General features: G+C 43.0%; 1 protein-coding gene across 4 annotated transcripts in view; it reads right to left on the reverse strand.

Annotated features, from left to right (window-relative positions):
- nectin1b (nectin cell adhesion molecule 1b) overlaps positions 1-23,181 on the reverse strand; it is a 557,504-nt gene that overhangs the window by 499,781 nt on the left and 34,542 nt on the right. The window lies entirely within an intron of this gene.

The following is a 23,181-nucleotide window of genomic DNA, read 5'->3' on the forward strand; positions in this document are numbered from 1 at the left end:
CATTTCCGGACTGACACTTTCTCCATGTTTATGGTTGTTTTGTATTTTATTGTAAAAGCTGATTCAGCGACTCCCGTGGAGAAGTCACTGGGACCTCTGTCTACACAAGATCCATGTCCACGTGCTGGCAGAGTGAGGGCTGACCTTCGAGATACCATGAGAACCGCTCAAGGATATCACTTCAGCATGATCTTCACACCGTTTCAGGCTTCTGTAGAGCTGCTCCAGTGGAATACTGTGAGCATGCAGACGTAAAGTGATATTTGCAGTAAGGAAACGCTGACCACAGAAAATATTGCAGAGCTCCAGGAATGAACAGAGGAGTGAGAATTTCAAAAAGGGCCAGCACAGACATGATGGGGAGAATGGCCTCTTTCTGACTACACTGTAAAACAATATGTCATAATACAATTACCCAACATCCCACTGGAACCCAAGTAAAGGCCCAAAATTAAGTGTCAAAAAGCAACTGTCCAGTTCCCCAGTAATTGTGGCACATTCTATAACAAACCTGCCTGAAATAGTAATTGCAAAAAATTCAAATATTTTAATTAAAATTTAAACATCGAAAAGAAACAGAGACAACTAAAAGAACATGCATGTCTACATCCATCTCTATTTCAAACAGACTCGCAAGAAAAGTTCCTGCTAACAGTATTAAATGATGACCTCAAACTACCTGAACCCAATGTGGCACTGGGATGGAGTTAGTACAGGAAATGGACAATAGCATTTCAGCACAACAAAAAGGGGGCAGCACTTAATGACAAGAAAGGAAGATACACAATTGAATATTAACAAATAGCTGGCTATCTACTTAGCTAACGCACGGATGGGTGCACCAAGCCAGAAATGTCCCTTGTTCACACGCACTATATCCTGTTTATTTAAGCAAAGAGGTGGGGTACTGGAAGAAGCACAAACTTGTTCCATGAAACCAGTGTAGGGAGAGTGTTCCACAGCATGGAAAATATTTCTATTTAACTTCCAGCTTTCTGGCAGCTCATTGACAGAGCCAAATTAGTTTTTTAAAATATTTTTAATTCTTTTCCCATCGCCGTGCAATTATTTCCTTTTCACCTATTCATAAATTCTCTAAACTTTAATGACTGAATCTGTTTCCATTGAAAAAAAAAATTGGGGTTAAGTTCTTTGACTTATAGGGAGCAATAGGGAATCCAGGTGCAACTTGTGATAGCTTCCTAGCTTGATTCTATTATTCAAATTTCCACCAACACAATCAACATCTTACATTACAAACATTACTTAATACATTGGAGAATAGGAACCTGCTGCAAATTTATTAATCTAACTGAAAATGGGTTTATTCTTAAATAAGAACTGCAGATGATGGAAATCAGAGTCTCGATCAGAGTGGTGCTGGAAAAGCACAGCCGGTCGGGCAGCATTCGAGGAGCAGGAAAATCGACGTTTCGGGCAAAAGCAAAGGGCTCCTCGGATGCTGCCTGACCGGCTGTGCTCTTATTCTTAAATAAGCAATTTCCAGACTGTCTCATCCACACCCATTGAATAACTAGATTTTAATTAATGGGAACTAAAAAAATAAAATCCTCACAGAACCATTTAATTGCTTCACTAGTCAGTATTTTAGTAAACAAGTTATTTTATTACTCAAAAGATTTCAAAGGTTTCACGTAGTGATCAGTTTTAAAACAAGCGTCAATTTTAAAAAGCCTCCACAAAATGACAAGAGGAAACAATGGGGAACCAACCTGGTGATTAATTTGATGGAGAGACCTGATCAGTTTTATAGAGAGACTTGGGGGCTCTTGTGGTGCAGCAGTAACGTCCCTTTCTGGACGCATGGTTCATCTGCTCCAGGTTTGATTAGATTAGACTCCCTACAGTATGGAAACAGGCCCTTTAGCCCATCAAGCCCACACCAACCCTCTGAAGAGTAACCCACCCAGCCCCATTCCCCTACATTTACTCCTGACTAATGTACCTAACACCATGGGCAATTTAGCATGGCCAATTCACCTAACCTGCATTGTGGGAGTGTGGACTGTGGAAGGAAACCGGAGCACCCGGAGGAAACCCATGCAGACGTAGGAATATGCAAACTCCACACAGACAGTCGCCCGAGGTGGAATCGAACCTGGGTCTCTGGTGCTGTGAGATAGCAGTGCTAACCACTGAGCCACCATGCTGGAATAACATCGCTCAACAAGATGATTAGTAATTTTTGTTTTGTACAGAGAATAATCCCAACACAATAGGCAAGTGCCTATTGGCATAGTGGTGGCCAGGCCATGGAGCCAGTATCTCCTGGTTGTGGTACAGTGTGGGTACAGCACATGACTTGGCAGAGTCGACAAGGTGGGCCAAGTGTGGTGCCTGAAGAGTGGGCACTCCTACATTGGTGGGTCCAGCAGAGACGGAGGTGAGGTGGTAGAGGAGTCATTGGTCACTGGGCTCCGGATTCATGATGGAGGCAGCTGAATGAAGAGAAGTCTCACTTTCAGTCATCTCTTTCTTTCTTAAACTATTCAAAATGGCGCCAGACTGTGGCAACTATTGAAGCTTTTCACTGTTAAAATGCAACAATAAATCATTCAAATTCAACTCATTCAAATTCAAGTGCAAAGATCGTGGGAACTCAATATGCACCAGACATAATTAATGTTTGACATTTATTGATCTAATGGGCTGGTTTGGCTTGTTCCTGCTGATCTGCAGAGGGAAAACTTATGCATCTTAACAGAACACCCAGCCTCGTAAATTTAAACACACACCTTCTTCTTGAAACACAGAAGATAATTCATTCACAGGTTCTCTCCAGAGGCACCCCAGTCTTCTGAGTCCCTCGAACTTCTGCTCATTATAGAATGGAATACATACATGATATGTAATTAACCCAGTCATACAGAGACATACTGAGCTCATTCAACAAACCAATCAAGCAGAGTTGAGGCCCATTGCTGGCAAACAAACAAATCTCATTCGTTCTTGATTGCCAGCAATTACAGGCATTTCAAACTCTGTTCTGCTCATTGTGTGGGACAGTTGCCCCACTCTAGTGTTCCAGAACTGCGGTCAGCAACTTGTGCACTCACTGACAATGGAACTGAGTCCAAACATCCCTCTCCAACACATCAGCCTACGTTTCCAATGGGGTTTAAAAGTTACTGATAACCAGTCACCACATTATATAATGGAGTTTAACTCTATTCCAACATCAAGATGGTAATTGGATTTGTACCACATTATACAGGACTGTGTATTGCTCCTGCCACCATACTACACTGCATTAGGTTTAACAATCCTTAATGAAGAGAGAACATCAACATCCTCTGTCCCAAGCATCATTTTATTAGTGGCTGTCTACAGAGAACCATCAGGATTCTAGAAAGTCAAAAGTCACACATAGTGGTTAGCACCTGCTGCCAGGGACCCGGTTTGATAACAGCCTCGGGCCACTGTCTGTGTGGAGTTTACACATTCTCCCCGTGTCTGCGTGGGTTTCCTCTGGGTGCTCCAGTTTCCTCCCCCACAGTCCAAAGATGCGCAGGTCAGGTGGTTTGGCCATGGGAAATTGCCCACAGTGTTCCAGAATGTGTTGGTATGGAGCATTAGCCAGGGGGAAATGTAGAGTAATAGGGTAGGGGAATGGGTCTGGGTGGGTTACTCTTCAGAGGGTCAGTGTGGACTTGGGCCAAATGGCCTGTTTCCACATTGTAGGGATTCTATTCTATGAAACACCAGGTTATAGTCCAACATTATTGGAATGGTAGGTATGGTAGGTATTGGAATGGTAGTCCCTGGAATGGTAGGTCTAACATATGAGGAACGGCTAAGGATCCTGGGATTGTATTCATTGGAGTTTAAAAGATTAAGGGGAGATCTAATAGAAACTTACAAGATAATACATGGCTTGGAGAGGGTGGACGCTAGGAAATTGTTTCCATTAGGGGAGGAGACTAGGACCCGTGGACACAGCCTTAGAATTAGAGGGGGTAAATTCAGAATAGAAATGCGGAGACATTTCTTCAGCCAGAGAGTGGTGGGCCTGTGGAATTCATTGCCACAGAGTGCAGTGGAGGCCGGGACGCTAAATGTCTTCAAGGCAGAAATTGATAAATTCTTGATGTCACAAGGAATTAAGGGCTATGGGGAGAATGCGGGTAAGTGGAGTTGAAATGCCCATCAGCCATGATTGAATGGCGGAGTGGACTTGATGGGCCGAATGGCCTTACTTCCGTTCCTATGTCTTATTATTTGAAATCACACACACTTTCGGAGCACTGCTCCTTCACCTGACAAAGGAACAATGCTCTGAAAGCTTGGTGAATTCAAATAAACCTGTTGGATTATAAATTTGGTGTCATGTGACTTCAGACTTTGTCCACCCCAGTCAGGATTCTAAAGGTATCTAATCACCACCATATTCTCAAGAACAGCTCAAGGTGGACAATAAATGCTGGCCCAGCTAGTGATGCCCATGTCTCACGTACATGAATGAATAAACCAGCCAAGCTCCAGCTCGAAAGTTCACTGGGGAAACAGATTTTAATATGCTTTTGGTCAAATCTGAATTTTGATTCTGGATTGTGCAATTCAATTACTGGCCATAATTAGATTAGATTAGATTACTTTACAGTGTGGAAACAGGCCCTTTGGCCCAACAAGTCCACACCGCCCCGCCGAAGCGTAACCCACCCATACCCCTACATTTACCCCTTACCTAACACTACGGGCAATTTAGCATGGCCAATTCACCTGACCTGCACATCTTTGGACTGTGGGAGGAAACCGGAGCACCCGGAGGAAACCCACGCAGACACGGGGAGAACGTGCAAACTCCACACAGTCAGTCGCCTGAGGCGGGAATTGAACCCGGGTCTCTGGCGCTGCGAGGCAGCAGTGCTAACCACTGTGCCACCGTGCCGCCCAATTAGGTTTTAAACTTTTTTGACAATGCTATTGTGATGCTCTGTGGAAATTTTCACTATGTTAAAGTAAATAGGTGCTACACAAATGAAAAGGTATTGAAGTTGTAGTTTATAACAATGCAAATACAAACTGGTCATGAGCAGATTAGAGAGTAGCAGTGGACTGTTTTACTAACAGTCTGCAAACAGTGGTGTACAAAAACAAAACTTCGTGTGGTAGCTCAGTCTCTTGGAAATCACCCCTTTCGGCTTTGATTAAAATTATTTCATTCTGAATTTTCTTGATATTGAAGAATGTAGTTGCAAAATCGTTGAATGAAATGGAAAGAATACTACTGGACAGCGGTATAATCGAAGGAGACCAGTGATGAAAGGAGTTAAAACTGCCAGTGAAATGTTCTAGGAATAGAATAAGTGCCCTTACTGCATTACCCACCCATTCCTAACCTCTTACTTACCCAAGCTGGTTTCTTTCACCTATGTCACTGCCAAACAACTTAGACATGAAGCAAGATGTTAAACAGGCTACGCTGCACTCCCTGGTAATAACCAGCTTGACGTAATTGAACACCTCTGCCCTGGCATTGATAGCTAGTTTGATCTTTAAAGAATACGAATCCTATTCTAAATGTTAACATGAGAACAGCAAACAGCAGAGCCTATTTGCTGCTTCAGCCTGCACACTGGAGACAGTGAAGTCATGCTCTTTACACAATTGCTAACTGGATCTTTCAGGCAAACAGCTTCCAGTCAGCACACAACAGTACTGTGCTGAAGTCCCTGCTGTGGACTAGGAGGCCCAGGTTAAGTCCCACCTGCTGTACAGGGGATCATAACATGCCTGCACAGGATGATTAAACTAACAAAAAAGATACTTCTAGTTTCCTTTACACTGTCACTCAAAATAACACAGCTCGTCCTTAAAATATTGAGCTCAACATCATCACCAGAAGCTAAATGCCTGGAATTAAACATCACTAAATTAATCATTGATCTTTTAGAAAGCTCTGCCAAGGCATCTTTAAAAGGAAATACCCAGAGAGTGTGCTGGACAGAATTTGGGATGCAGACCTGGAGATGCTGCATTCCTTCATCAAAAGAAAAACGTTACGTTGCAATGACCCTCTACAAATGTCACTGAAGGCAGACCTGTAAATAGATGCTTATTTACTTGCACACAGTTTCAGAATGCCACCATCACCTGGTACCAGCAGAGTTAAGGGAGCTGTAGAAACTTCTAATGGCATACCAATTTGTGATCTAAATGGAGGTTACAATAACCTTTTATTAACTCTTCCCCGTGGAGGTAAGTAGATAGAGAGGCGATGGCGCGTTGCTAATATTACTCGGCCAGTGACCCAGATCATCAGACGAGTGTTTTGGGAATTTGCATTTGCAGGAATCAGAGCAGGGAAGATGGTGAAAGGTGAATTCAATTCAAAAATTAGGAATTAAAAGCCAACTTAATGGTGACCAGGTAATCATTGTTGATCCCTTACCTGATCTGTGACTCCAGACACTGAGCAATTCCCAACACCCCTCTGAAATGGCCAGGCTACTTAGTTCTATCAAACCACCATGAAATCTAAGCAAAAACACAAAACTGGATGGCCCACTCAGTATTAACCCCGACAGTGAACACAGCCTATAGCCCCGCAAAGTCCTCCTCATCAACATATTGGGGGCTGTGTCAAAAATGGGAGAGGTAAAAACAATGACTGCAGATACTGGAAACCAGATTCTGGATTAGAGTGGTGCTGGAAAAGCACAACAGTTCAGGCAGCATCCGGGGAGCAGGAAAATTGACGTTTCAGGCAAAAGCTCTTCATCAGGAAGAGGCTCTATTCCTGATGAAGGGCTTTTGCCCGAAACGTCGATTTTCCTGCTCCTCGGATGCTGCCTGACCTGCTGTGCTTTTCCAGCACCACTCTAATCCAAAAATGGAAGAGTTACCTCACAGACGAATCAAGCTGACATTGTGAAGGTATGACTGTGTCACAGACATGACAAACACTTGCCTCCTGTTCAGTAGGGCTGGACTAATAGATTGTGCCTGACTGTGGTGAGGGAACCAACAGGAGAGAGACTTCACCCTTCATAAACCTGTCACAGCCACATCCATCCATGACAGTATTTTGCTCCATAGTTACTGTACTCAATACCATCTTCACACTGAGGATATGCTCTATGTGGTGAGTGGTACTAACACCATGCAAACTAGGGCAGACTTTGGACAAATTGAGCAACTCAAAACTATACACCCATGAGGCAGCAACATTGCAATCAACCATTATCTGTTACCTCATGGCCAGGCATATCCCGTCTCCACCTTTAAGTCAAAAAATCAATCCTGTTTCAATGAAGAGTACAGGAGGGTATGCCAGGAACAACATAGGAAATCTGCAAATGAGCTGTCCAATCTGGTGAAGCTACAAACCAGGTCTACTCACCTGCCAAAAACACAAAAAAAGCAAGTGACAGACAGAGCTACGTGATCCCACAGCCAACGGATGCGACCTAAACTCTGCAATCCTACTACATCCGGTCGTGAACGGTAATGGACAATTAAACAAGTCACTGGAGAAGGAAGCTCCACAAATATCTCCATTCTCAATTATGGAAGAGCCCAACACAGCAATGCAAGAAGATATGGCTGACGTATTCACAACCATCCTCAGCCAAAAGTGGATGATCCACCTCAGCCGCCTCCAGTGGTGCCCAGCATCACTGCTACCAGTCTTCAGGGAATCTGATTCACTCCACAGGATATCAATAAATACTTGGAGGCACTGGATACTGCAGAGGCTATGGGCCTTGACAACATTCTGGTAATAGTACTGAAGACTAGTGCTCCAGAACTTGCTCCTCTCCTCACCAAGTTCTTTCAATACAGCTACAACATTGGCACCTACCCAACAATGTGGAAAATGGTCCATATATCTCCTGTACACAAAAGGCAGGACAAATCCATCCTGGCTAATTACCACCTCATCAGTCTACTCTTGATGATCAGCCAAGTGATGGAAGGGATTGTTGACAGTGCTTGGCAATCAATGTCAGTAATTTGCTCACTAACTCTTAGGTTGGATTCTGCCTGGGCCAGTATGGTATAATCATAGACTCCCCCATTGTGAAGGAATTGATTTAAAAACACAAAAGCTCAAGATAAGATTGAGGATTTACACATAACCACCATCCACTCAGTGAGAACATCACTTCCTGTCCTGGCATCACCAATTCTGCATTGATCATTTCTGCAGAAACTCCGCTCCGTGCCTACGCAGGAGGTTATATCTAACATTCTTTGGGGTCATTGTATTCCACTCATTCACGCACATTGCAGCCCTTGACCTGTCCAATCTCCCAGCTACAATGGTGTGTCTCAGCCTTTCAAACATTCAATAGGATGTCTGTTGCAACATTAAAGAGTTAGGAAACAGCAAGGGCTGACACCAGCAGAGACTTGTTCTGGAACTTCGGGAGCATGTAAGGAATTAGATGGCCAACAAATGTATGTGTTTGTTGCCTTTTCCAGTTTTATCTTCCTTCTTCACCCATTCCTTGCAGTTTTATCAAACAGTGTCACTGTGGCTCCACTTCTCCTATTCAAATATAAACAGGTTGTTAGCGAGTTTGTGAAGATGTGTAGCTCAGGTGGAGGTCCTGGATATAGGTTTGCTCGCGGAACCTTCCAGCTCAGTGAGCAAACCTACATGCATAATTAAGTTGCATTTAAATTATTTTCCTGATGGTTTCGAGATGAGGCATCCTCCTCCTTGTATGAGCTGGTCTAACCTGGTCTAACCTGGTCTAACCTGGTCTAACCTGGTCTAACCTGGTCTAACCTGGAACACTCCATTTTGCCAGGACTTTAAACGGTTCTAAAGAGAGGGTTAAGAAGGGCCAGGAGGGGACATGAGAAGTTGTTGGTGCATAGGATCAAGGAAAACCCTAAAGCCTTCTATAGGTCTATCAGGAATAAAAGAATGACAAGAGTAAGATGAGGACCAATCAAAGACAGTATTGCGAAGTTGTGTGTGGAATCTGAGGACATGGGGAAGAGCTTAAACAAATACTTTTCATCAGTGTTCACACTGGAAAAGGACAATGTTCGTGAGAATACAGAGATACAGGCTACAAGATTAGATGGGATTGAAGCTGACAAAGAGGAGGTTTCAGCAATTTTGGAAGACCTCAAAATAGATAAGACCCCTGGGCCGGATGGGATTTATCCTCGGATTCTCTGGGAGGCCAGACAGAAGATTGCAGAGCCTTTGGCTTCGATCGTTGTCATCATTGTCAACAGGAATAGTGCCAGAAGACTAGAGGATCGGTGCAACATCGAGGGCCAAAGGGCCTGTACTGCGCTGTATTCTTCTATGTTCTATGTTCTATGATAGCAAATGCTGTTCCCTTGTTTAAGGAGGAGAGTCGGGACAGCCCTGGTAAATATAGGCCCATGAGCCTTACTTCAGTTGTGGTTAAGGTGTTGGAAAAGGTTGTAAGAGATAAGATTTATAATCAAATGGAAAGGAATAATTTGATTAGGGATAGTCAACACGGTTTTGTGAAGGGTAGGTTGTGCCTCACTAACCTTATGGAGTTCTTCGAGAAGGTGACCAAACAGGTGGATGAAGATAAAGAGGTTGATGTGGTGTATATGGACTTCAGTAAGGCATTGATAAGGTTCCATGTGGTTGGCTAGTGCACAAAATACGGAATTTCGGGATTGAAGGTGATTTAGCGGTTTGGATCAGAAATTGGCTAGCTGAAAGAAGACAGAGGGTGGTGGTTGATGGGAAATGTTCATCCTGGAGCTCAGTTACCAGTGGTATGCCAGAACAATCTATTTTGGGGCCACTGCTGTTTGTCGTTTTTATAAATGTCTGGATGCGGGCATAGAAGGATGGGTTAGTAAATTTGTGGATGACACTAAGGTAGGCCGAGTTGTGGATAGTGCTGAAGGATGTTGTGGGTTACAGAGGGACTTAGATAAGCTGCAGAGCTGGGCTGAGAAGTGGCAAATGGAGTTTAATGCAGAAAAGTGTGCGGTGATTCACTTTGGAAGAAATAACAGGAATGCAGAGTATTAAGCTAATGGTAAAATTCTTGGCAGTGTAGATGAACAGACGTCTGTGTTCAGGTGCAAAAATCCATGAAAGTTGCCACCGAGGTTGAAAGGGTTGTTAAGATGCATATGGTGTGTTGGCGTTTATTGGTTGGGGGATTGAGCTACGGAGCCACGGGGTCATGCTTCAGCTGTACAAGACACTGGTTAGGCTGCACCTGGAGTATTGCACGCAGTTCTGGTCACTGCATTATAGGGAGGATGTGGAAACTTTGGAAAGGATTCAGAGGAGATTTACTAGGCTGTTACCTGGTATGGAAGGAAGGTCTTACGAGGAAAGGCTGAGGGACTAGAGGCTTTTTTCATTGGAGAGAAAAAGGTTTGAGAGGTGACTTAATTGAGACACATAAGATAATCAGAGGGTTAGATAGGGTTGACAGTGAGAAATCTTTTTTCTCGGATGGTGATGGCTAACATGAGGGGACATAGCTTTAAATTGAGGGGTGATAGATATAGGACAGTTGTCAGAGGTAGTCTATTTACTCAGGGAGTAGTAGGGGTGTGTAACGCACTGCCTGCAACAGGAGTAGACTTGCCGATATTAAGGGCATGTAAATGGGTATTGGACATATGGATAATAGTGGAACGGTGTATGTTAGTTGGGCATCAGTGTAATTTCACGGATCAGCACAACATCGAGGGCCGAAAGGCCTGTACTGCTCTGGAATGTTCTATGTTAACATCTTCCTAATGTGCAATGCACAACTCCCAAAATCAACCAGGAGTTGGAAGACTTTTTCTTTCCCTGACTAAACATGACATTTCACATGCTGAATTAGCTTGGTATTTAGGATACAAATCCTTTAAAAAAGTTAAAACTCTATCCAAGAATCAGTGTAGGCACAAATAGCTGAACAGCTTTGTTACATTCTGTAAATTGTCACAATACTGTAGAAGCTGTAAAGGAACTGAAACAAAGTCAAAATTGCTTTCCATCCTCCAGTTCAGATCAGTGTCACCCTTTCTCAGTTTTGCATAGTTCAGCACAAATTGCCCATGTTAATTCTGCAAATTCCACTGTGCCCTCCCTTAATCAGTCCCAGACTATTTGATCTCAACCTTCACCAGTGTTTCAAGGCTCCTTTAATGCTAGGTCAGAGCCATTCGCGCACAGTTGGATTGGCTGATTAAACAGTGCGATGATATTCACAGTATAACTTTATTCCACCTCAGAGTCACAGAGATGTACAGCATGGAAACAGACTCCTCATTCCAACTCATCCACGCTGACCAGATATCCTAAATTAATCTAGTCCATTTGCTAGCATTTCACCCATGTCCCTCCAAACCCTTCCTATTCATATACCCATCCAGATGCCTTTTAAATGTTGTAATTGTACCAGCCTCCACAACACCCTCTGGCAGCTCATTCCACACACGTACCACCCTCTGAAAAGATTGTCCCTTTAAATTTTTTCCTCTGAGTCTAAACCTATGTCCTCTAGTATTGGACTCCACCACTCCAGGGAAAATATCTTGTCAATTTACCCTTTCTATGCCCCTCACAATTTATTAAGATCACCTCTCAGCCTGCGACGTCCAGGGTAAACAACCCCAGCCTGTTCAGCCTCTCCCTGTAGCTCAAACCCTCCAAACCTGGCAACATCTTTGCCTTATACCTCAAACCTTTCTATCTCACCGCTAACCATTCCCTAACAGCATGCAGGTAAGGTCTTACTAATACTCTGCCCTGGGCTCCAGGTTATAAAATATCCTCTATGTAAATAAACATTTTCTTAAACACTCTGACTCTGTGCTCAGTTTAAACATATAACCTCACTACCTTGCATATGGAAAGGAGCTTGCACCATGTTTTATCTGTAAGTTTTCTTTGCCTGCTGGAGTGGGCAGGATTGGACACTGTGTCCCTGGCCCAGTGACTAGCCCAAATAGCAATTTCTATTCTTACCATTCCATTCTATTCCAGAACTTCTGCTGATCAAGGAAATGCAAGGACTTGACTCTCAGAATGACTTATTGTTAGTTATCAAGCCCTCAGGCAATGGGAACCTTCAGTGAGAAGCAACTGGTGGGCCACGTCTTTCACATAGAACATAGGACATAGAAGAATACAGCGCAGTACAGGCCCTTCGGCCCTCGATGTTGCGCCGATCCAAGCCCACCTAACCTACACTAGCCCACTATCCTCCATATGCCTATCCAATGCCCGCTTAAATGCCCATAATGAGGGAGAGTCCACCACTGCTACTGGCAGGGCATTCCATGAACTCACGACTCGCTGAGGAAAGAACCTACCCCTAACATCTGTCCTATACCTACCCCCCCCTTAATTTAAAGCTATGCCCCCTTGTAATAGCTGACCCCATACGTGGAAAAAGATTCTCACTGTTGACCCTGTGATAAGACATTGTGATTTGGAGATGCCAATGTTGGACTGGGGTGGACAAAGTTAAAACTCACACAACACCAGGTTATAGTCCGACTGGTTTAATTGGAAGCACTAGCTCTCGGAGCGGCGCTCCTTCATCAGGTGGTTATTGGTGATGATCCTTCATTACAATCACCTGATGAAGGAGCAACGCTTCCAATTAAACCAGTTGGACTATAACCTGGTGTTGTGTGAGTTTTAACTTTGAGACATTCTGCAAACAGTTATTAATGTTGACAGATCAAATAATGATTATTTATTTGTCTCAAATGAGAAAGATGACAGCAATTCATTGGGCTGCACAAATCAGGAAGGACAAATATTTGCATAATTTTGCAATTTCTAATAAACTGATGAGTACTTCACAATACAAAAGGGGAAAGGGATAGAAGCAGCACAATAACAGGTTTATATTTCTGCCCATGTATATATATCATACAGCTGTCAGTTTAATATTCAGCAGGTATCATACAGCACTGCTCTCTGCCATAGCTGTGCATCCTGAATGCAGACACACTCACAGGGATTTGTCCTCTTTTTGAGGATGGCATCTGCTTTTGCTGAAGCCCTCTGCAGTTCCGGTAGCAGTTTGCTTCCGTGAGTCTGGTCACAAAGATGTAAGAATGGGCAGGTAAGAGAGAACAGGGGTTGTGCTAGAGCACACGGGCTGGTGTTCTGTTGAAGAGCAGTGATAGCTGGCAGGGTGCTGATGCCCAAGTGTTCCCAGGGAGATCACCAACAATCCTGGCATTACCACCCCATGTGTTGACCTTGAGAAGTGATCACGAGGGTGTGCCAAACAAAATTCATTTACATTTCTGCATCTGCAAAATTCACATTCAGCTTTGTCCTCAATTCTATAAAAGCTGCTGTAGAGCTGCCAGTGGTTCCTCCAAAGGATCACTCTATTCTCAAGTTCACCTTTCTGTTCTCAGTCTGCTGCAGTGTTACATATCTGGGTCAAAGTGTCACTTCATTTATGTAGATATCAGAACAGAGGCTAAGCCTCATCTCTCATCGCACCCACTTGTATCCATTCTGCACGAGGCTATTCAGCCCATCAACAGCATGTGCTGGCACAACGAAGGAACAAACATGCTTAGTCTCTCACCTCTCAGTAATTCTCCAAGGGCCCTCTTCCAGACCCTGAATCCCTACCACACGAAGGACAAGGGCAGCACATGCACTGGAATACCAGCTCCTGCAGGATCACCTCTAAATCACACACCATCGTGATTTGGAACAATATCGCCATTCCTTTCAATGATACTCATTGAAAACCCTGGAACTCCTGCCCCAACAGCACTGGGGGTGTTCCTATATCCCAAGCATTGCAACAGTTTTGAGATGCAGCTCACATCTTCTCCAAGGCCATGAAGGGTGGACAATAAAGGTTATGGGCTCTGCCAAACCCACTCCGTTCCTGATCTCATTACAGCCTTGGTCCAAACCATTAGCTAAAAGAAACTGATTCTGGAAGGGAGGGAGAGTCACTGCCCTTGCTATTAATGTGGTATTTCATTACGTCATGGAGAGGGCCTCGCAACAGTGAAATTAATAAAAATCAGAAAGGAAGTACTTTCCTCTGGGTGGCATCATATCTAGCAATGAAGCAATATTAATGTGGTTATTAGAGGTGCACTCCAGGGCATCTCTGCAAGAGTTCCTTAGGGTAGTGCCCTCATGTCAACCGTCTTCAGCTGCTTCAATGACATTCCCTCCATCATAAGGTCAGAAGTGGGGACGCTCGCCAATGTTCACCACCATTTGTGACTCTTCCGATATTGAAGCAGACCACGTCCATGTGCAATACGGGACTTGGAGTCAATATTAGGAACTCTCAGGGTAAACTCCTTCCTGACTGAATACTGCTATGTCACCACATCACCTGCAGTTGGGTTAGGACATAACCAGGAACGATGTTTTTGGGACAGTCAGACTTGCAGAATCATATGTTACAACAAGGTCAGGCTATTCCTCAACTAGTCTGTGAGACAGCTCTCCCAGTCTAAGCACAAACCCCCGGATGTTGGTAAGGAAGCTTTCACAGAGTCAACACGGTGGCTCAGGGGTTAGCACTGCTGCCTCACAGCGCCAGGGACCTGGGTTCAATTCCCGCCTTGGGTGACTGAATGCAGTTTGTACATTCTCCCCGTGTCTGTGTGGGTTTCCTCCCACAGTCCAAAGATGTGCAGGTTAGGTGAATTAGATATGCTAAATTGCCCATGGTGTTCAGAGATGTGTAGGTTAGGTGCAATCATCAGGGGGAACGGGTCTGGGTGGGACACTCTTTGGAGGTTAGTGTGGACTTGTTCGGCCAAATGGCCTGTTTCCACAGTGTAGGGATACTATGCTGTGCTCACCATTGTTAACATGGTGTCCAAGCTAATGGTTTCAGCATCTGTAAAATGCTTTCATTTTGGAGTCACAAAACAGTGCTATATAAATGCAGAATCTCTACTTCCCTGATTGAAGACAAGCCATTAAGATTTACATCTTGTTAGACATAATCCTTCAACAAATCAAATCAAGATTCTACTGGGGTTTTATTGTTCTCTCTTGCAAAGGTGTTTCAATTTTCACTTCAGTCTGCTGATTTGTTTACAACCTTTTTGTTAAAATCATTGAATCATTTTCCTTTCAGATGAATTACAAGTAGAACTGCTGATGTGACACAGTATAAATTACTAACAACAAAGACATTCAAAAAGTATTCCACTTTTTGTGGCAGCTATTTTGTGTAAATAAGTTATTTTCTTTTAAAGCTTTAATCAATACATTTTTCAGCAGGGTTTACAATACTGCCGAGTTCTTGAAATTTTCACAAAACATCGAATTCTGATCATAAGCATTGAAGTGTCAAATCGATACACAGCATGAAGAGTTAAATCATTGTATCATACTGCACAGAGTTGACCCATTATCCTCATATCTGCTCTTTCTAAGAGCTAACCCAATAGATTAACTCACTTGCTTCCTCCTTATGACCCTACAAGTTCTTTTCCAAATATCGTTTCCCAACTCTCTTTTGTAAGTAGGCGAAAGTGAGGACTGCAGATGCTGGAGATTAGAGTCAAGCTTAGAGTAGTGCTGGAAAAGCACATCAGGTCAGGCAGCATCCGAGGAGCAGGAAAATCGACGTTTCGGGCAAAAGCCCTTCATCAGGAATCATGAAGATCATTCCTGATCAAGGGCTTTTGCCCAAAACGTCGATTTTCCTGCTCCTCGGATGCTGCCTGACCTGCTGTGCTTTTCCAGCACCACTCTAAGCTTGTCCCTTTTGCAAGTTATCAGTCAACCTGCTTCTGCTTTTTCTCAGGTGATATTTTCCTGACTATAACACGCTATATAAAGTATTCTGACCACATTCTGACCAAAGAATCAATCACCTGATGCCTGACCCCTCTGGATATCACCCTGCTGCCACTGGAAATATCTCCTTACTTACAATATCAAAAAATGCTCAAAATTTTGAATACCTACATCAAGTCTCTCCCTAACGACTTCCTGCCTCAAACAAAGCACCTCCAGTCTTGCTGCCTCTTTACCATTCTTACAAAGTTCCTAACAACCTGCCCTGCTCCAGCAAGTCTCCACTACACCCTCTTAAAAGTTTTCACTATCCTTCCACGAATGCACATCCTATATCTGGACACAATATTCCACTTAGACCGAAGCATTGATTCATAAACATTTAGCATACATTCCTTGCCTCTGTACTCTATAAATCTATCAATCCAGGTTGTGTGCACTTTAACAGCACACAGCTTACAGGAAACTTGAACAGACATCCCCTTTCATTTTATTTGCACAGCCTGAGTATCGACGACAGGTTAAACACTTGCACACATAAATAAGTCACTCAGGTAACCTCAGAAAATGAAGTTGAACAGGTCTTCTTAAAAACTTTCCCCGCCATACTTAATGATTTGTGGCATAACCCTGCCCCACATGCCCCTCTGCTCCTATGGAGGTCTTTCCAAAAGCAAACTATCGCAGTTGCTGGAATTCTGTTCAGAAAAATGCTAGAAAGACTCAGCAGGTTTGTAGGATCTGTGATGAGAGGACACTCTTTATGACCTTTCAGTTTAGGTTACCTCACTGTGTTCTCCCCAACCTCTCCCCGATGTGCTCGCAATTTCAACATCAAAAGCAGACTCATGTTTGCCAAAATCTTCCTCAATTTCTCCATTTCTAAAATTTTGTTTCACTTGTAAACTTTGGAATGATCTCCAAAGTACCTGAACTGAGATAATCGATGTTTATCCAAAACAGAATTGGTTGCAATACCAATCAACCTCTGTGGAATATCATCGTTTACTTCCTTTCAAAATGAACAACAACTGTTCACTACCGCTCCTTGCTTTCCATCCCTTCACCAATTTTGTATTTATGCTGTTGCTTCACAATTAATCCCTCACGCATCAAAAACTGGAACTTAATGTTCATATCCACTTGAAATATGCAAATATTAATTTAACATCTTGCTCCATCTCTGTTGTGTCTTACTTATTTTTAGTTTTGCTTTCCTGAAGGAAGGGAAACTCCTGTTACATCGCTACCGCAGTTATACCCAGGACGTGGTGTCTGTGGGACATGCTGGACATTGCAATGAAAAACATGAAGTATAAAGATGCTCATCAGTGCTGTGCAAAAAATAATCACCTTACTTCAAGTACACTGAGTTTGGATGAGTTTAATTTGCAAAATAACTACAATCGTACAGATATAAAGATGCCAAAACTGATATCAAATGGCCTAAACTTCACACTTTCAGCATTTTAAATCTTACAAAAGAACAACAAAGCACCCGAAAGAGCCGTCAATATAGAAACACAGGTAGGCCATCTGACTCAAGTTTGCTCTGCCATTCAATTCAATCATGGTTTGATCTCAGCTCCATATTCCTGACTGTACCTCACAAGCCTCAATTTCCTCACCACGAGCTCAGCCTTTAACAGATTCACTCAGTCACCGCTACTTCCTCAGAAACAGAATTCCACAGCCTAAACAATTTCAGGGAAAAAAAAGATTTTCATCTCTAATTTAAAAGCTAGACCCATAATTCTTAAAAACGTGCCGCCTAGGTCTCGTCTCCACTACTTGAGGAAGAATCTTCCTGGTATCCAGATTCAATAAGGTTGAAAATTTCAAAACATATCCAAACAGCCAAATCAACACTATACAGTGGGGAAGTGACAGAACCAACGACTTTCACAGCTCTCCTTTCCCTTCCCGTGTAATCACTGCTCCCATTTAAAAGTAAAACAGCGGAAATTACTATTCATTAGCCAACATAATTTGTTGTTAAATCAGAGATTTCAAGGTATTACGGAAATTATTAACCTGTACTAGTAATGCTTGTAAATCATCAGCTCAGCTGCCACATTGCATTCAAAATATTTTATACATTCCATTCCTTTTTTTAAAGTGATCGCCCCCTTAAACAGTGACACCCCCCGCCCCCCACTCCCAATCACCATCTCAGAGGTGCTGCTTAAGTCCAAGAATAGAGAAACATTGAGAACAGGAGCACAAGTAGGCCACTCGGCCCTTCACGCCACTGCTGTTCAATAAGATTATGGCCGATCTGGTTAAATGGTCCCAACTCCGCTTTTCCAGTTATACCGCGTAACCATCAATTCCCTCAATCTCAGCCTTGAATAAATTCGATCACACCGTCACTGAAAAAGGCTATACAAAATCATGAGGGGCATGGATAGGGTAAATAGACAAAATCTTTTCCCTGGGTTCGGGGAGTCCAGAACAAGAGGGCATAGGTTTAGGGTGAGAGGGGAAAGATATAAGAGACCTAAGGGGCAACTTTTTCACACAGAGGGTGGTACGTGTATGGAATGAGCTGCCAGAGAAAGTGGTGGAGGCTGGTACAATTGCAACATTTAAGAGGCATTTGGATGGGTATATGAATAGGAAGGGTTTGGAGGGATATGGGCCGGGTGCTGGCAGGTGGGACTAGATTGGGTTGGGATATCTGGTCGGCATGGATGGGTTGGACCGAAGGGTCTGTTTCCATGCTGTACATCTCTATGATTCTATGTTCCTGTAGTGACAAATCTGAATGTAAATACCAAACACAGACAGCAAGGAAATTAATTTACTGCTTCTAGAGCAACTCCAAAAGCCTTTTTTATTTTGAAACTGCCCTGTGTTGAGCTAACAATGCCATAAAAAAGATAGAATATTAACAGGTCAACATGACTTTGTCAGACTTTGCTCACAAGGATAATTCTAAATTGTACTTTCTGGGGACTGTTACAAACACTGTGCATGAACATCGCTGTGTTTACACATGGTGAAAATGCCTGCCTATTCCATGTATATTTAAAAAAGGTCATCCCATATTAAGAATATCAGAATCTATTAAACTTCACAATTACTGGAAGAATCTTTGAATAATTGACAAATAATAGCTGCTGAACTTAATGTTTAGCATCAAAAAAATTAATATTGTTGATTCTTGCCAAAGCTCTAATGACTAAGGAGGCAGCAAAACCGTGCGATACCAATGCATGGGCTCCCGAATACAAAAGCAGAGACCGAGAACATTAAACTGCTGCTTTAGTTTAGATGGGATTTGCAGGATGTACGATTATATACTGACTAAAGGACACAGTGCTGGCTGACAGCCCTCAGGGCTCATCACCACAACAAAGCTTTAAAATATTATGCATTTGAAGACAGGTATTTTGGTCAATGAAGCAGCAAAACTATAATTAGCTACAGTCAGATATCAAAACTCTCATCCCAAGGCCCGATCACCCTGACCTTGATGTACCACAGCACAACAGAAATCAGAGGGAGAATACTATTGAGCTTACCCGAGGATAATAACATAACTCAATGAAGAATCAATCACCATGTGAGCTTACCAAGGAATGACAAAAGCCCACGGATAATGCTCAGCGACACTGGATTGGACAGTAAAATGTGTTTAAATAAACACAGCAGACATCAAAACTGAGCTTGCAAATGAGGAGAGCCTCAGCTAAGCACAGCAGCCTCCTTTGAATGCAGAGGAATAATTAATGAAACTTTTATTTTGCTTACATTGATAGGTGCCATTAATTAAACATGCCCACCTCTCAGCTCTCCCTCTCCCAAAGTCTACGTGTAAATAATGATTGCATCTAGTTAACCAGGGACCAGTTATCGAACACACGTACAATTGCAATTACCACAATCAAAGGGGGACTAATAGAGAACACTCAAAAACCTTTCTAGTGTCACACCGTACTGCCCAGAAACAAGGTTAAAGTGTTTAGCCTCCAAACTACACACGAAGCTGCAGTGAACCACACACAACAACAACGTGGTTAATTGTTATATCCACAGTGCATCTCCTTAGGTCATCCCACTGGGGAGAGAAAAACGCAAAATTTTCTTTATTTATCCATCACTGATGACCTCACATCAAGTGGTTTCCCACTTTCTCAGGAGGACAAAACGAAGGCCGTAACAAAATCCTACAATTTTTCAGCTTTAACTCCTTCTCCAATTGTTATCTCAAAATTAGCCCTCGAGTGCTGGACCTCAGTATACTATTCACCCTCTGACCTGGTCACAAACACAGCTTTGTGTGCAATCTTCCACAATATTGCTTGGCACTACACAGGCTTCACGGTCTACCACCTTAGCCAAATTTGGCAATGTGTCATCCTGCCGCTGCTGTCCTCTAATGTTGCTCCCTGTCTGTCATCTGGAATATTCACGCTCAAGGTTGCTTCACATGAGAACTTAACAATCTTCAACTGCCATCTTCAACAATCGCCACTACTTAAACAAGATCATTTCACACCTTGAAATCCTTCAACGGACTTCCCCATTTCTATGGCCCCCTCCAGTCTCAACCTCTGGTCCGTACTCTTCAAATATCACTGCCAAAGTTTCTTTATCTGACTCCTCCATTTGCCTGCTATCTCAAAGTGGTGCTCTGTCCATGGTGAATGCTGTAAAATGAAACAAATGATTTTGCTGTTCTCAACATCTCAGTCCGTACAGGAGCAAATTACAGCAGACGTTGGAATCTGTACTGAAAACAACAAATGCTGGAGATCACAGCGGGTCAGATAGCATCCATGGAGAGAGAGCAAGCTAATGTTTTGCAACTTTCAAGGCTGGCAGTTAGACACACCATCGTTCTGCCATTCTCACATTCTGATCACTTAGAGTCAGAGAGATGTACAGCATGGAAGCAGACCCTTCGATCCAACTCGTCCATGCCGACCAGATATCCCAACCCAATCTAGTCCCATTTGGCAGCACTTGCCCCATATCCCTCTACATGGAGGGTGGTGCGTGTATGGAACGAGCTGCCAGAGGAAGTGGTGGAGGCTGGTACAATCACAGTATCCAAAAGGCATCTGGTTGGGTATACGAATAGTCGTTTTCTGAACTATCAATATCCTTTCTCCCTCAGCGCTCCAACCCCTCCTCAACTATTGCATAAATGCTGTTCCCCTCCACACTTCCGTTCTGCTCTGAAGAACACAGTCACCTCGACTCAAAACGTTAGCTTGCTGTCCGTTCGCAGAGCCACTGCCTCAGATGTGACCGAGCTGCACAGAAGGAACTCTCACACAGTGCGGCCTCTCTCCCTGCCCGTCTGGTAAAATACTTTGCTTTCCAATCCCTCTCCAACCCCACTACCTAAAGAGACATACAAAAACAAAACAACACAACACTTGAATGCAATCCTGCAGCATTCATGAGGCAGATGGACAAAATTAAAACAGAAACATCTTTAATTGTAACATTTGTTCTGGTCACCAAATTTCAGAGGCTGATAGCCAAATTCCTCCCCTTTGGATTACAGCTCAGGTTCTGCCATCTCATCCAGCTGGTGCAGAAATTGACCTAGATAGACCATCAACAGCTGAAACAGTTAAAGACCCAGTTGATCAAACATCTGTACCACAGAGCAGTGCTGAATAATTCAATCCAAAATCTCAGGCTATTTATTACGTGCAGTAAGCCAGCCTTGTGCACCTGTGTGAACATACGAAAAGCAAAAGATCAATGATGGCATTTTCCTCACGCACCTAAAAGATTCACCTCATTATTTCTCAATCTATTGAATGCTGGTTATGATTTATTGCAGTAAGCTGCAAGAGAGCTCAGCCAGAGTTAGAATCCCACTTTTCATTTGTAGAAATTTCTAGAATGCTCACTAGTGCTTTATTAAAACATTGACAAAATAAAACAATGCGCTGGGGGAAATGAAAGGGCAAAATTCAACCAACAGCTTTGACGTTTAGATAGTCCTCAGGAAACAACCAAAACACCAAATTAAATACAAAAGGCACATATCTACAGAAGCATTTGACACAATTTTCAAACACTGCACATGGTTCAGGCGTCAGAGTACAGGGTTATAGTTATTGTCAAGTTTAAATTTAAACACTGACGAACGACTGGTACTTAGAATCATAGAACTGTACAGTACAGAAAGGCCGTTCAGCCGATCATTTCTGCACCTGAAAAACAAAGCTACACCAAATCTACATCAGTCCTCCTTTCCAGCACTTGGCCCATTGCCTTGAATGTTGACAGACAGTTCAAGTGCTCATCCAAATACAGAATAAAAAATTGTGAGGCAACTCCTCTTCCAGACAGTGCATTCCAAATTTCCAACACCCTCTAGATGAAAACTTTCCTCAAAATCCCTCCATACCTCCTGCCTCTAACCTTAAAATTATACATCTTGCTGGTTCCATTTACTCCTGAGAACAGATTAGCAGCAACACTGGGCTCTCTTATCTCAGAGTTCATTCTAAAAGTGCTGCTCTGTTATTCTAGTCAAGTACCTGCATCAAAGTAGGAACAGCTAACCTCACACCATACATTGATTTGGAATCTCAGAACAACTTAGTTCATGGAATAGATGGAAAATGAAATCTATATAATTGCTGCTCTCATTCTGCTAATCTGAGCAGGAGTACAGGATTTGAGAACAAGTAATGTTCACTTTTAAAGACAGCAGCTGTTAACAGGTTTAGATACCTTACAACAGTGGCTATACTTCAGAAGTTCTTAATTATACATTGCTTTGGGATGTCCCATGGTCATGAAAGTCACTACATAAATGCAATTACTTTGCTTGCCCTTATTTATAGTAAGTTTCCTTTGAATAGATTCATTTGCTCAGTCTGGTTGAACTAAAGCATGGAATGGAACAGAAAGCTTAACTTTGGCGACTATAACACTGCTGAAAATGTGTTGCTGGAAAAGCGCAGCAGGTCAGGCAGCATCCAAGGAGCAGGAGAATCGACGTTTCAGGCATGAGCCCTTCTTCAGGAATGTTTCGGGCATGAGCCCTTCCTGAAGAAGGGCTCATGCCCGAAACGTCGATTCTCCTGCTCCTTGGATGCTGCCTGACCTGCTGTGCTTTTCCAGCAACACATTTTTCAGCTCTGATCTCCAGCATCTGCAGTCCACACTTTTTCCTAGAGGACTATAACACTGCACAGGTGTACAGCAACTAATCACAATCCACTCACGCAAGTGGCAAAATCAGCACATATGCATTTAGTGAAAAACAATAAATGTCAACCATGACAAATGAAATGAATCACTGACATTTGCAGTTCAATTCCCATGTGAGCTGAGAAAGATCAGGCTCTCACTGCCCCAAATCCAGCAAAATGTAGGAAGAGTTTGTTTTTCCTCAAGAGATGGAGGGATGATAGAGGTCCATTAAATCACAGGAGGCATAAGGTAGATAGTCAACAGCT

The sequence above is a fragment of the Chiloscyllium plagiosum genome, unplaced genomic scaffold (genome assembly GCF_037043375.1).
Source record: "Chiloscyllium plagiosum isolate Xiang-an unplaced genomic scaffold, Cpla_swu_hap1 HiC_scaffold_29, whole genome shotgun sequence".
NCBI classification, from domain to species: Eukaryota; Metazoa; Chordata; class Chondrichthyes; order Orectolobiformes; family Hemiscylliidae; genus Chiloscyllium; species Chiloscyllium plagiosum.